The 13273-nt window shown below is 37.6% G+C and overlaps 1 protein-coding gene across 9 annotated transcripts in view; it reads right to left on the bottom strand.

Moving 5' to 3' along the window:
* DMD (dystrophin) overlaps positions 1–13273 on the bottom strand; it is a 9298038-nt gene that overhangs the window by 1383813 nt on the left and 7900952 nt on the right. The window lies entirely within an intron of this gene.

The following is a 13273-nucleotide window of genomic DNA, read 5'->3' on the forward strand; positions in this document are numbered from 1 at the left end:
TGCAGACAAGATCATGAACACTGAATTGTGTTATGCAATGAGCAAAAATACAGGATGTGACAAAGGCCTTAGAATGGAGCTATTTTTATTCTTGTTGGTACAAATGATTTCACCTGCAAGGACTCTCTGAGTGCTAGTAGAGAACTTAAAGCCTCTTAGCATAGTTTGTACAGGTGTTGGGGCATATTTTTCACAAATCACATACAAGAAAAGGGTGCCTGGTCACTATGAATGAAAATATTTTTTTGGGTAAAAAGCTTCCTGAAAAAATGGCCCATTTTAAAAAAATGGAAAGGTGTACAGTTTCCAAGAGTAATTTTGGGCACACATCTTTAGACAGGATGGTGTGCAGCAGATATATTGCAGTATTTGATAAGCACAACATACATTTTTGATCATTGGATTATAGGAGATTGCTAACCTATTGGCCCTGAGGCCATTATTAGCATAGCCAAGAGTTTATCCCATGTTTAGACAAGTCAGCACCCAGAGCCCCTGTCCAGCAGGGACACGGGTAGAATCCCAACAGTTCACATATAGCAACATTTGATGTATCTCTGATGGTTGTTATTCTAGGAACATTATTAATAATGTTTTTTATTGGAAAATTTACTACATTCTCACATGACTGATGTTGTTGTTATTTAGTAAACAAGGCTAAAGAAAAATGACTGCAAACAGATATTCTAACTAAAACTTAGGTGGCAGTGTTGTGATAGGGAATAAAGATTATGAGACCTGTGATTATTACATGTTCAGTGATAATACCAATACTGTACATTTTGCAACTGTGCTTATAAAGAAACCTGAAACATGCAAGCATTGTTGGAGTGCATAGACCACTAATGTCAAATGTTGATGATCTACAGGAATTCATACATTTCTTACGTGAAATACAGGAGGGAAGAACAAAAGTGGCCTGGGACTTAAATTTACTGGAAACAGGCTGGAATAATGTTGATTCAACAACATTAGTAAGGAAATTATTCACAACGTATGTTCAGGAAAAAAACTATTGTTTCACATTGTAAGAAAGCCTATCAGGGAATAGAACATACCAGGCGTTGTTTGTGTTCCTAAGGAAATGACTGTTACTTCATGTCAAGTTTTACCACCGTTAATGTGCAGTGATCATGGGGTCATAAAGGTTAAATTGTTGCTAGATAATTCTACCAAAGTGAAATCTAAACCAATACACAGAAGATAATAACACATTATATGGAAGAAAAACTCTTACTAGGTAAAACAAATTGGGGTAATGTGTTCAGTGTGGAAAAGCTGCAGAAGGAATGAGGCAAGTTTTGAAAGAAAAATAGTATGAAATGCAAAAAAGTCGCAAAATGTTTACCGTCAGGATCTAGGCACACACTGTCAGGAGGATATATTTCCATAAGAACAAGATACTTGATTAGGTAAGAGACAAAAAATATAAGAAATGGAAAAGAGATCAAATTATAACTGAAAACTGAAATAAACAAGACTGACAGACAAATTAAACAAGGTGTGAGACAAGATCAAAAAATGTGAAGAGAATTTATATGAAAATATTGGCCATAATAAGCAACCATTTTATAGATACACAAGATATGGTAGGAGTGAATGCATAGAAACTGATAAACTGTGTATAGGTTCTAAAATTTATACTCAGACACAAAAGATTATAGATGCATTTACAAACTCTTATGCAAATCATTTTGGCTCCACAAAAGGAGTGATAAATTGTCCTGACAATATCTAGGTAACCTCAGATACTGAAATCAAATTATATTATACTGAAAAAGTACTATGCAAACTGGACCTAAACAAAGCTCAGGGGGGAGACAGAATTAGCAATTGTCACCCGAGAACATTTCTGCATAAACTTACAGTATGACTGCATCTGTTATTCACTAGGTCATTTAAATATGGGCAGATGCCTCCAAATTAAAGACATGCATTTGGTAAGCCTATCTTTAAGGGAAAGGGGAGTCCATTGTATTGTCATATAGACCCATAAGTTGACATTCATGTTCTGGTAAAATAATGGATATAGTTATTTTGGATATGTTATTGTCAGAACTGGAAAGGTTGGGACTTGAAATCATATATCAGCATGCATATGTTGAAAATAGGTCTATAACCAGCTATGGCATGATGTTCTGTAAAAAATATAATAACAACTATAAATGAAAAACTGTGCTGTGATATAATTTATATAAACTAGAATTTCAGCATGTGATAAGGTCATACAGAAAACACTGATAATAATAATAAATTAGAAAAACTAGGTACTGATGTACTCTTGATAAGATGAATAGCTGCATGGCTTACAAATAGGACATGACAAGTATCATACAGCAACTGGACAGGTGAAATTCTAGGTTATATTCAAAGTGTCCCACAGGGTTCTGTCCTAGGCCCATAATTGTTTATGTTGCATCTTTCAGATCTTTTTCATGGGAGGAGTTCTACAGTCTGTGTGCAGGTGACTTAAAAATAGGTAAACTAATTACATGTTCTACAGATATGGCATGTCTGTAACAGAACTTGACAAGATTAACCATTTGGGCACAGGAGAATAATAGGATGATTAATATATCAAAAGCTAAGCTTATGAGATTTGGGAGACATACACTGAAAGGTGAACATTTAATATTGTGTAGTGATGGAAACTGTAGATTCATTTAAGGACCTGGGTATATGGGTAGATCCAGCTTTGAGTTTTTCTAATTATATTAACCAATTGATCAATGATAGTTGTAGAACTAAATGTTGTATAAAAAGATTCATAATGTCTAGGAAATCAGAAATTATTAACTTATTGTTTGATAGTGACATTATACCCAAACTTGAGTATGGAATAACAATATGGAAACCTTTTAAGAAAACAAGCCTAAGTAAACTGGAAAGAGCACAGTGGAGATATACCAAGGGCATCCATGGATATGAACATTTAAGTTATTATGAAAGACTAAAATATCTGAAGTTGTACAGTGTCTCAACAGTATCTCATAAAGACATATAAGAGGAGACTTTACTCAGATATATAGGGCATATAGAGACAACTACCTATGGGAATGTTGGGGGTTATCAAACAGTAACAGATAAACATCAAACAACTGATGTAGAAGAGTATATAGGAATGAGAGGTGCACTAACTGGTTCTCTGAGAGGGTAGCTGACACATGGAATAGTCTACCAAATAACATTAAAGCAAGCACTAGTTTATACATTCTTAAAACAACCTGAACACTTATTATGGGAATAACTGTTTTGGTATATTGGATGGCAAGAAGGACATTATTGCCCAAAATGTTTATATATATCTGTATGTATGTATGTATGTGTAAGAGTATGTTGTAAAAAGACTGGCTGTGAATGGTAACCAGTGTAGACCCCACTGTAGTGGTGTTTCATTTCAATGCAGATCTACAGTAGAGGTGTGATATGTCATTGCCGATCCCACAGCAGGAGTGTGTTATGTCATGAATGTGAGTGCCTAGTCAGTAATACTACTGCAGAATTCTGTACCTTTTGCAGTTGGACTGGAACCCCATCTAAAAATATCCCAGAGACTATCCCTTCTCTGGAACATGCTCCCCAGCTATGTGAGGCAGGTTTCCTTCCTAACACAATTCAATTGTAACTTGGGCAATTGGATGGGAAACAGGAAATTCATCCCTGGTTTGGCACCTATGGCTCTAATGGACATAGGCAGCCTATAAATGATTCATCTCCCAGGTCCCTGCTTGTAAATATTTCATCTCCCAAGCCTCTGCTTACACTTATCAAGGGTACAAGAACTTTTCAAAGATTTGAGATGCATGGCTAGGCCTAAAAAGGCCCTTGTGATCATTAGCCTAGTAAACACCTATGAACCTATTAAAAGCCTGAGGTAGAGAACAGTGTAATAGTCACATCTAGACAATATCAGTGCATGGATTACTGCAACTAGGTTTGAAGGCAGAATAAAGTTGTGGGTCTGGGTAATATTCTCTTGAGATGGAATTAAGAATTCTTATCAGCTGACACATGATCTTTCAATATTAGCCAGACATCAAGAATCACCTTAGAGTGTGAACTTGCAAAAGCAATTCAATTTCAGTCTATTTCCCAAATTCCCCCTATTGAGGGAAGGATGGAGGAAGACGTGAAGGATATACAGTCTTTCCCAGGTTAATTATAAACTGATTATTGACTGGTACACACAGACAGACTGACACAACAGAGAAAAATAATAAAGCATTCAATTGAACCACCATGGTTTGTTTTTAAGTGTGTATTTTAATAAGGTACAGATCGTGGATTTTCACATTTTTACACTGACTTGGAAAGGCAAAGTGTTTGTGATTTTATTTTGCATTCCTGATTGGCAGTGTGGACCTCTTGCTCATATGATTTCTCTATAGACCAGCTAATGCAGTGTGGAAATTAGTGGTGTTAAGATGAAGTCATGTGGGCATTCCATACTTCACAGGGAAACAAATAGAAGAATTGACACCTGAGCCCACCTTCTGAAAGTAGCCCAAATGGTGAGAGGCAGACCAACTGATCTCTAGGGTGTTTAGTCAATATGCCGTGATAAACAGTGTCAGTTACAACTGCGAGATCAAGGAGTTCCAAGACAGAATCTAACCTTTGACCTCTAGCCATACAGAGGTTAGTAACTACCAAACATAAGTAATGCTAGCAGTGTGCTTGAACCTAAAGCTCCCTGACAAGGACTCAGCGGTTATGAGGGGGGTCTATATTACAAGATCGAAACTTTAGTTAATCGAATAACTAAAGGTCAATCTTGTAATATCGAAACCTAAAAATCTTGAATGGCCGATTTAACCCAGGGAAACACTTCCCTTGGCCGTTATGTGGATTATGCCCTTTTCTCCAATTTGGAGCAATCTCGGAGTTGCTATATTTAGTTAGGGGGTGTGGGGGGGTGAAGCCCCCCACTTAATTTGGGATTTAAAGTTTTATTTTTTTGATGCGGCCAAGGGAAGTGTTTTCCTGGGTTAAATCATCAGTTCGAGATTTTCAGGTTTCGATATTACAAGATCGATCTTTAGTTATTTGATTAACTAAAGTTTCGATCTTATAATATAGACCAGTCATGAGACATTAAATAGGAGTACATCTATGCATAAACCACTTTCTCAATAACTTTACCTATGAAAAGGCAGTAATGGATTACAGTGTGGCATTATAAATCCATGTGTCAGAACTGCAAGATGATACAGTTGCATTTTCCCTAGCTTTAATTACAAAAAGATCTGTTTTCAGGCATACATCAACTCATGTATAACCATCATGTGGAGCCAGTGAGATGTCTGTTTAGGCTTTATGGTACGGTACAACCTCCACTTCAACATTTTGTGGAATGGGTGTGTCCTTTCCAGCCATCTTGGTTACACAGCTGATTAGCCCATTGTAACTCATTATAAAGGATGACTTCTCCAGAAGAGGAATTGTTTAATATATAACATCCAAAACCATTTGCTATGGTTTGAGCATATTATTCACATTTGCTGCTTTGATGAATAATAGCATTATACAATTTACCATTTGAAACAGTGACATGATTTTAATGGTGCTCTTCTGATGGCCAGACATGTGATTTTGTGCACAAGTCCAGGGTAAAGCCTAGATTTACATTCAGCCTCCAGATGCATTCATGATCAAATAATATACTCCTGCTTGACTACATGCTTAACGGTTTATTATTCATGTTTTATCTTGAAATTTTAGTGAAACCCTGACACTGTTCTACACAGAACATTTATTTTAATAATAACATATACACAAAAAGTTTTTCATAGTCATTCAGATAATAACAGATACTGTAGACCAAGCATCCAGTGCATATCTCATATCAGACGATGCACTTCCAAATACTGAGCATTTTCAATTTTAATTCATGTCTTCTGTTTTGGGTGCCTACTTTATATTCTCTTTTAATCATTATGTTTGTCATTCTGCTATTTATATGATCAGACAATGTAGTCTTTCTTATAGCACCTCATAACAAAATGTCACTTGATCCAAGTCACTAGCATAATCTGAATGTATGCCATTACAAAAACATGGTGCTCTTTTAAAAGGTTTGATAATGACTTTGTTAACAACATGTTCATCTTTAGCAGTTGCTACATTTTCTGGTATTATCTGCAGTTGTTTCCAAGGGCTTGGTGCTATGCTATTCTTCATCAAAGTTTAACCCTAAATCTGATTATAGAACTTTATGTATATTTTTCATCTGTATAGTCTCTGCATATATATCATACCTCAGTCTGTCTTGCAATGCATCACTCAGTCCTTGAACCTTGGACTTTTCTGACAATGCACATAGTGTTGCTATGTGTTTAACTATACCTTCATCTTATATTTGATTTCCCTTGTAGAACATTTAGGCATTACACAGGACTGCTGGTTCACATAATTATGTAGCAGAGGAACATTACTGGGACCAACAATCCAGATGTTAGAAACCCTATTGCATTAAGTAAGACTGAGACCTCCCATGTATCTTGAACATCATTAGCTTCACAATACAGTCTGTACTTTGCCACATATGCTGGGCAGTCTTCCTGGAGCCATAGGAAGGATGAAGCAGCAGAAGCTCATGTTTTGGATGCCACATTGCAGGAAGCACTAGATGACAGGAAATCTAGTAAATGTAAGATGTGAAAGTGATAACATCAGTATTTCAGCACAGTCTTAATCTGGTCTACTTTTGGAAAAAAATCTGGGAATAACAAGTCATGTTAGGCAGCACAATGCATTTAAAAGTGCTTTCTTCACTTCAGCAGAATTATTTTTATTTATTTTATTTTATTTATTTATTATTGCCTGCATTGCAAGTTCCATGGTAATGGTTGGTACTGAACCTGCCTTTACTGGATTTAGAATTAGGGATGGAAAGAATAAAGGCAGTAAACCTGAACTATGTTTTAAAACGCAAATGTAGTCTGGCACCCTGGGCAACATGCCCACTTGGCACCCCTCCGTCTACCAGCAATTGCTTAATGACAAGTTGTAAACTGTCTAATGTTTTCTTAAAGCAGAAATAAGTTATAGTTTCATTGGTAAGTACTAGAGTTACTAGACCCTTACAGGCCATTTTAAGCCTAGAAAACTTCCCTTTTTATGCTCAAAATAACCTATCCCATTTGGTTAGAGGTTGGCTGGCCTTGCCCTTCTCACTGTTGATAATTATATAGTACCTCTAATGAGAATAACTGGTATCAAACCATAGATAATTTGAGGGGCCCATGCATGAGATAAAGTATTTAGGAGCATGCACCTGTCCATTAGTGGTAGGGGGTGGGGGGCAGTCCTGGGGTAAATTTTCTGTTTCCCATACATAAATCTATGTTGTAATTGAAAATAGAAAGAGATTAACTTTGCTTTATGTGGATGGGGAGTCTGTTTCAGAGCAATGGTATCCTCTGTAACATACACCTGTTCTTCCAAACCATTCTGTTGATGTTACAGAAGAGGTTTAGATCCCTAGACTGAGTATTTCTGATGCCATTAGACTTGCTGATGTGCAGTAAATCCATCAGTAATGAGTTGAAGAATGTCTTGTATGCCAGACCCAGGTCACCTCTTAGCAGTCTGTAGGATACTGAGTCTAGAGACTGGGTTTTGAGTTGGTCTTTGTACAACATGTTTTTTAGGCCTTGCATCCTTTTAGTACGGTATGTCTTTGGGCATTCCAGTTCTTTGGAACATGGTCTCTTGTTATGAAAAAAGTAAGTTGCACATTGTTTTAATGTATCCAACAAATGCTCTTTCATTTGCTCACTCTCTTATGAGTCACAGCTGACTCCTAGCATGACCCTGTGGACAGCCACCTTACATCTATGCATGTCCTTAGAATGTAGAAGGAAACCAGAGCACTTGGATAAACTCCTTGTGAACATAGAAGGACAAGAACACTTATTATGTAAAATAAGATTTGCATCCTTTGTCAGCTTATTCACATGCACAGCTTGCAAAGTTATTTCTCATAGCACAATCTCTTGCTATCAGAAAGTACTATTGAATGACTGCACATATTATATGCAGCCTCAATTCAGCATTCATCCATCCCCTCTGATTATGTACCTCAGACAGGTATGAGGCTAACCCTGAGCAGCATACTACCTTCTCCATGGATGAAGCCACATTACCAACAGAAAATGATTGATTTTAACAACTGGCTTAGCTTTTGGTATCACTTCTAGGGGTACAATATTTGAGGGCCTGGAAAGACATAGCGGACAGACCAGGCTACTCTGCCAGGGATGGTCTGCTCTTTGCAAGGCCAGAAACACTGTATTGATGGGCCCTGATAACATCCCAGGATGTTTAATAACTAGAATGAAACATGACAGGTTTTGTGCCTCAGAAATGGAAGATGGCTACAGTCATTCATCTGCACAAATGTGGTCCAACCACTGATCTGAGTAAGTACAAGCCCATAAGTCTTACCAGCCTCATATGTAAGGCCATGGAAAGAATCATCATGGGTATAATAAATAAAGACATTAGCAACCTGCAAATGTTGAGACCATCACAGTTTGGCTTTGTTAATGGAAGGCCATACTTATTAAATTTGGTGGATGAAGGTAAAACTGCGCACACAGCTTACCTCTACCTGGCCAAAGCTTTTGATATAATACTCCACTCATGCATTATAGACAAGCTCATTCATTTTAGTATAAAACCTTTTATCACCCATTGGATAGCCACTAGCTCACTGATAGGACCTGGGAGGTCAGACTAGGTGAGGCCACCTCCACTAAAAGGCCAATCACTAGCAGAGTTACCCAGGTCTCAGTAGTGGGCCCGCTACTTTTTGCCATCCATTTCTCTGAAATGGAAGTAAATGCTGAAGGTTTATGGCTGACTAAGTTTGCAGATGATTGCAACCTAGGGTTATCATTAACTTCCCTGCAGACACTAGCATTCTTCAAGAAAGTCCATCTCTGGCTAGCAAATGGTGCCAACGCCATGGTCTTAAACTCAATGCTAAGAAATGCATAATTGTACCCTTTGGAAAGTCAACCATCCCAGCTAATTACCATGTTAGTAATATGCCCCTAAGAATTGACCTTGTGGTCAGGTATCTGGCTATGCACATAGACAATAGCCTTACCCTCGATCAACATGTGGCCACAGTGATGATGAAATCCTTTTATGTTGCACAACTTATAAGTAACGGCATGACATCTAGGTCCAAAGAGGTCATTATCTCAATGTACTCCCTCCTTATCAGACCAATCATAGAGTACAATGCTGCCTTTGGTATGTACCTGACCAGGCATATGCAACAACTAGAGTGACCTCAGAGGTTCTTTACAAAAAGAATACAAGGCATAACAGACCTGCTTTATGCAGCATGCCTTAAAGCCCTTTACCCTCTAATCAGGCTCTTAGAGATTGCTGAGGAGTGATCTAGGCCTGGCTTAAAAGGCATCCACAAACCCTACACTTATGAATCTCCTACATATTCTTAAGTCAAAGAATACCAGAAATTCAAGGTCTAGGGACATAAATTTTGTCTGTGACTTAAACAGAACATACTGGAGAGACAGATATGTGTCCCAGAGACTGCCCCTCCTATGGGGCGGGCTTCCCATCCATATGAAGTTGAGTTCATCTATTAGCTAGTTTAAGAGCAACTTAGACCAGTTGATGGAGAATAGGAAATTTACACCAGGCCTGGCACCCATGTCTCTTATGAGCAGAGGTAGATTATAAATGTTTGGCCCTCAAAATCCTGTTTGGATACAGGACATCATTATTCTTTCGGGAAAACTTGGCTAGGCTTAGAAAGGCCCCCCAGATAATTAGCCTAGTAACAGTCTATGAATTTAAATGTTCACACTGCTTTAAAAGTAATTCACTTGTATATTAAATTTACACTGTGTAATTCAATTAGCGCAATAATTATTAATTTGCAATTTGTTGCACTAAAACATTATTTCTAACGGCCCATACTATTTTTATAGCACTCATCTCATTACCCTCTTTCTTTGTCAGCATGGAATTTTCTTTGCTGCTGATGAGCCATTTACACTTAATTTTCTTTACTAGCTTCTCGAATTTTTTCCTGGAGAAGCAGAGATATATCTGCATGGATTTATGTTGATCCATTGAAAGTATGTTTCATCGAAAATTATAAGATCGAACTCACTTTCGTGAAAGTGCATTTTATTGAAAATGCACTTTCGCCAAAAAAAAAAAAAACAACACGCCAAAAAACTAAAAAAATAAAACACTACTCATGTTTATGCAGGGGGACAAGCACTCCCCATGTGAGGAGCTGTTCCCCACACCCCCCACTTTAATATTCTCACTCCGAGATTGCACTACAGTGGGGAAAAGGGAATATTCCCTTATCCCCACTGTACCACGATCTAAGCAACAGTTTGCTTAGTTGTACAATCAACAGTACAGTTGATGTACAACTAAATCTACATGCAAACCACTGTTTGCTTAGTGACCTTTCAGCAAAAGTGCATTTTCGACAAAATGCACTTTTGTGAAAGTGAGTTCGATTATGTACATTTCGATGAAACGTGGTTTCGATCATAAAACCAGGACCCATCTGCACATATGGTCTGTATCCAACTGACACTATGTTGTGTTTGACCTAAGGCCGAATGAGCACACTAGGCAAATACATGTCAGAATACAGCAAGATCTATGTAATTTATCAATATTTAGCCTATTTAGAAATCTTTGTCTCAATGGGGAGCATGTACCATGTATACATTTGTCTTAGTACACTGGTGTCTGCATACATTACAGATACCATAAAAGAATATAATCCAATTCTTCAGCTATACTTAAAACTGTCCCTAACCTTATTGTCTTTAAGTACCAACTGCAGATTTGACTTTAAGACTGAAAGGTATTATGTAAGAACATTTTTAATGAAGCACATATCTTTACTTCCTTTATGTGTCATCTCTTGGGAAAAAGTTATAGATAGCTCCATCCATATACATATGTCCTATATCTGATTTTTTACAATATAAGGACACACAGGCCAGAACTTATCCTGACAAATAATGGGAGGTAGGTAGCAACCAGTACTGGACACCTGCACAGGGCATCCACAAATAATACTGAAGGTACACACCCACACCTTCAAGCACTACTAAAGCCAGTGTAAGTTCAGTGCCCCAGTCAGCATGTCTTTGGAGTGTACAAGGAAACAAATGTTAACAATCAGTATCTTAAATAATAGCCATTATTTATCTATCTATCTATCTATCTATCTATCTATCTATCTATCTATCTATCTATTTATCTTTTTTTTCTTTTTTGATTACTGGGAAAGTCAGACTGGGTGTAAAACCCTTTTCAGTGGAAGGACAGAGAGAAAGGCTCATTTATATTTACAACTCATAAAAACAAAGTGACATAAGTACAAACTAAACAAAATTGTGCATTTTACAGTGAATAACATTAGATTAGGTGCAGCCACCAATGAAATACACTAAATATATATAACATGAGCAGTGATATACATCCAACATTTATACAATTTTATAATTTGCACACTATACAGCTGGATGTGTAGCAGTTGCCTTTGGAAACTTACTAACAGACACTGTGTTTATATTGTACAAGAAGAACAAGGTATCTTGGTAAGACTAACTCCCTTTTGGATTTCTTATGCTGCTAATCAAACTATTTTTCACTGTATAGCTGTTTTTTATAGATGTGAATGTTTGCTTCTAGTTTTTTTTTTACTTATATTCTACTTTCTTTAACTTCCACAGTCTGCCTATTCACTTTATTCTTTCTCTCTCTGCAAACTTGCTTGCATATCCTTTTCTTCTAGTCTTGATCTTTTGCAACTGCTTTTAGACACCACCAGTGCATACAGGACCAGCTCACATGAAACAGCATAGCTGGGAGGCATGAAAGAGGAGGGCTACAGTCATCCAGATGCCTGGAGTCACTGCTTGGCCAAACATTTACTGACGTTTCTTTCTCATTTATTCATGTAATAAGCTTCATTATTTAACCCACATCTGGAGTTGAAATGCTAATCTTTAAGATAGATAAGTTTACTTCCTTTCATTTATTTTGTTGTTCATCCTTAACATGGAAACTTCCTCCCCACAGAGCACACTGCTGCCATTGTTTGTAATATACACCAGTGGCATAGCAAAGGTGGGCTGAAGGGCCCTGTTAGAGAGTGGAATCTGAGTGCCTTTCCTACATTCCTTCAGCACCAGAATTTCAGACATGCCAGTACAGAAAACAACAATTTTGTGCTCTTCTGGTAGGAAGAGGGCATGCCTGAGAGGGGGTGTGTACTTCAGAATGGTGTGAGCAGTCTATCAGAGCATTTCTTTTTTTCCCTTCTTCTTCCAATGAAGAGCTGGTAGGGAGGGGGTGTGCATGGGAGCAAGGGGGTGGGGCACTACTTCAGGGACTTGGACAGGACACTGGGTGAGCCAGCTAGGTCTCTGATATGCACCCAAAAGGATACATATTGTACTGGACGTACTTCTCCATCTTGACTCTGTTGAAGCAAGTTATCAAAACATAAAAAGCCACTCAGTCTTTTATGGAGAATTGAAGATGGCATAGTACAAAACAGTCTATGTGTCTTTTTCATAAGATTCACAGATACAGCATAGTACCAAACTGTTAGTATGTCTTTTTCATAGGATTCATAGGATTCATTGAAGTTTTAAGGCAATTCAGTATTGCCTTGTCACTACCTACCCTCAGGCTCTATCTCCTTTCATGAGAAGTGGTAGGCCAATTGTCTTCTTGTAAATTTGACGGTACCCATCCAGTTATCCATATTCTTTTTGAAGGATGTCAGTGCATCACACTGCTTAATCCACTGGGGCTGCTTATTCCAAAGATAGAAGAGAAGATGCACAATGAATCTTCATCTTTACCAAGTTCTATTTATCTCTGTTAAAGATTTAGGTCCCTGGTTCTAGTGTTTGCTAAAGTAGTAGGCTTGCAAAAATACATCAGCTCAAGGAAAACAGGGTCTCCAATTCTACTGTCTGCAACTTGTTTTTGTTTCTTCGAGTATCCCTATGCCCACACACTTGCTCTGTGTGCTTCTATTTGTTGTGGCATATTTGGACTTCCTAACCTTCTTCCATGGCTATAATGTAGGTCTGAGTTATGTTAGATTATAATGAATGGATCCCCTAGCACCTTTGTAGTTTCATTTACCTGCACTGCAGATATTATTTATGAACCTTCTCATTTTCTAGTTTAATTTGCCACCTAGTTCTATTGCCTAATACTAGAGGATACATGGTTA

The sequence above is a fragment of the Protopterus annectens genome, chromosome 5.part0 (assembly GCF_019279795.1).
Source record: "Protopterus annectens isolate FY-2018-M chromosome 5.part0, PAN1.0, whole genome shotgun sequence".
NCBI lineage: Eukaryota > Metazoa > Chordata > Ceratodontiformes > Protopteridae > Protopterus > Protopterus annectens.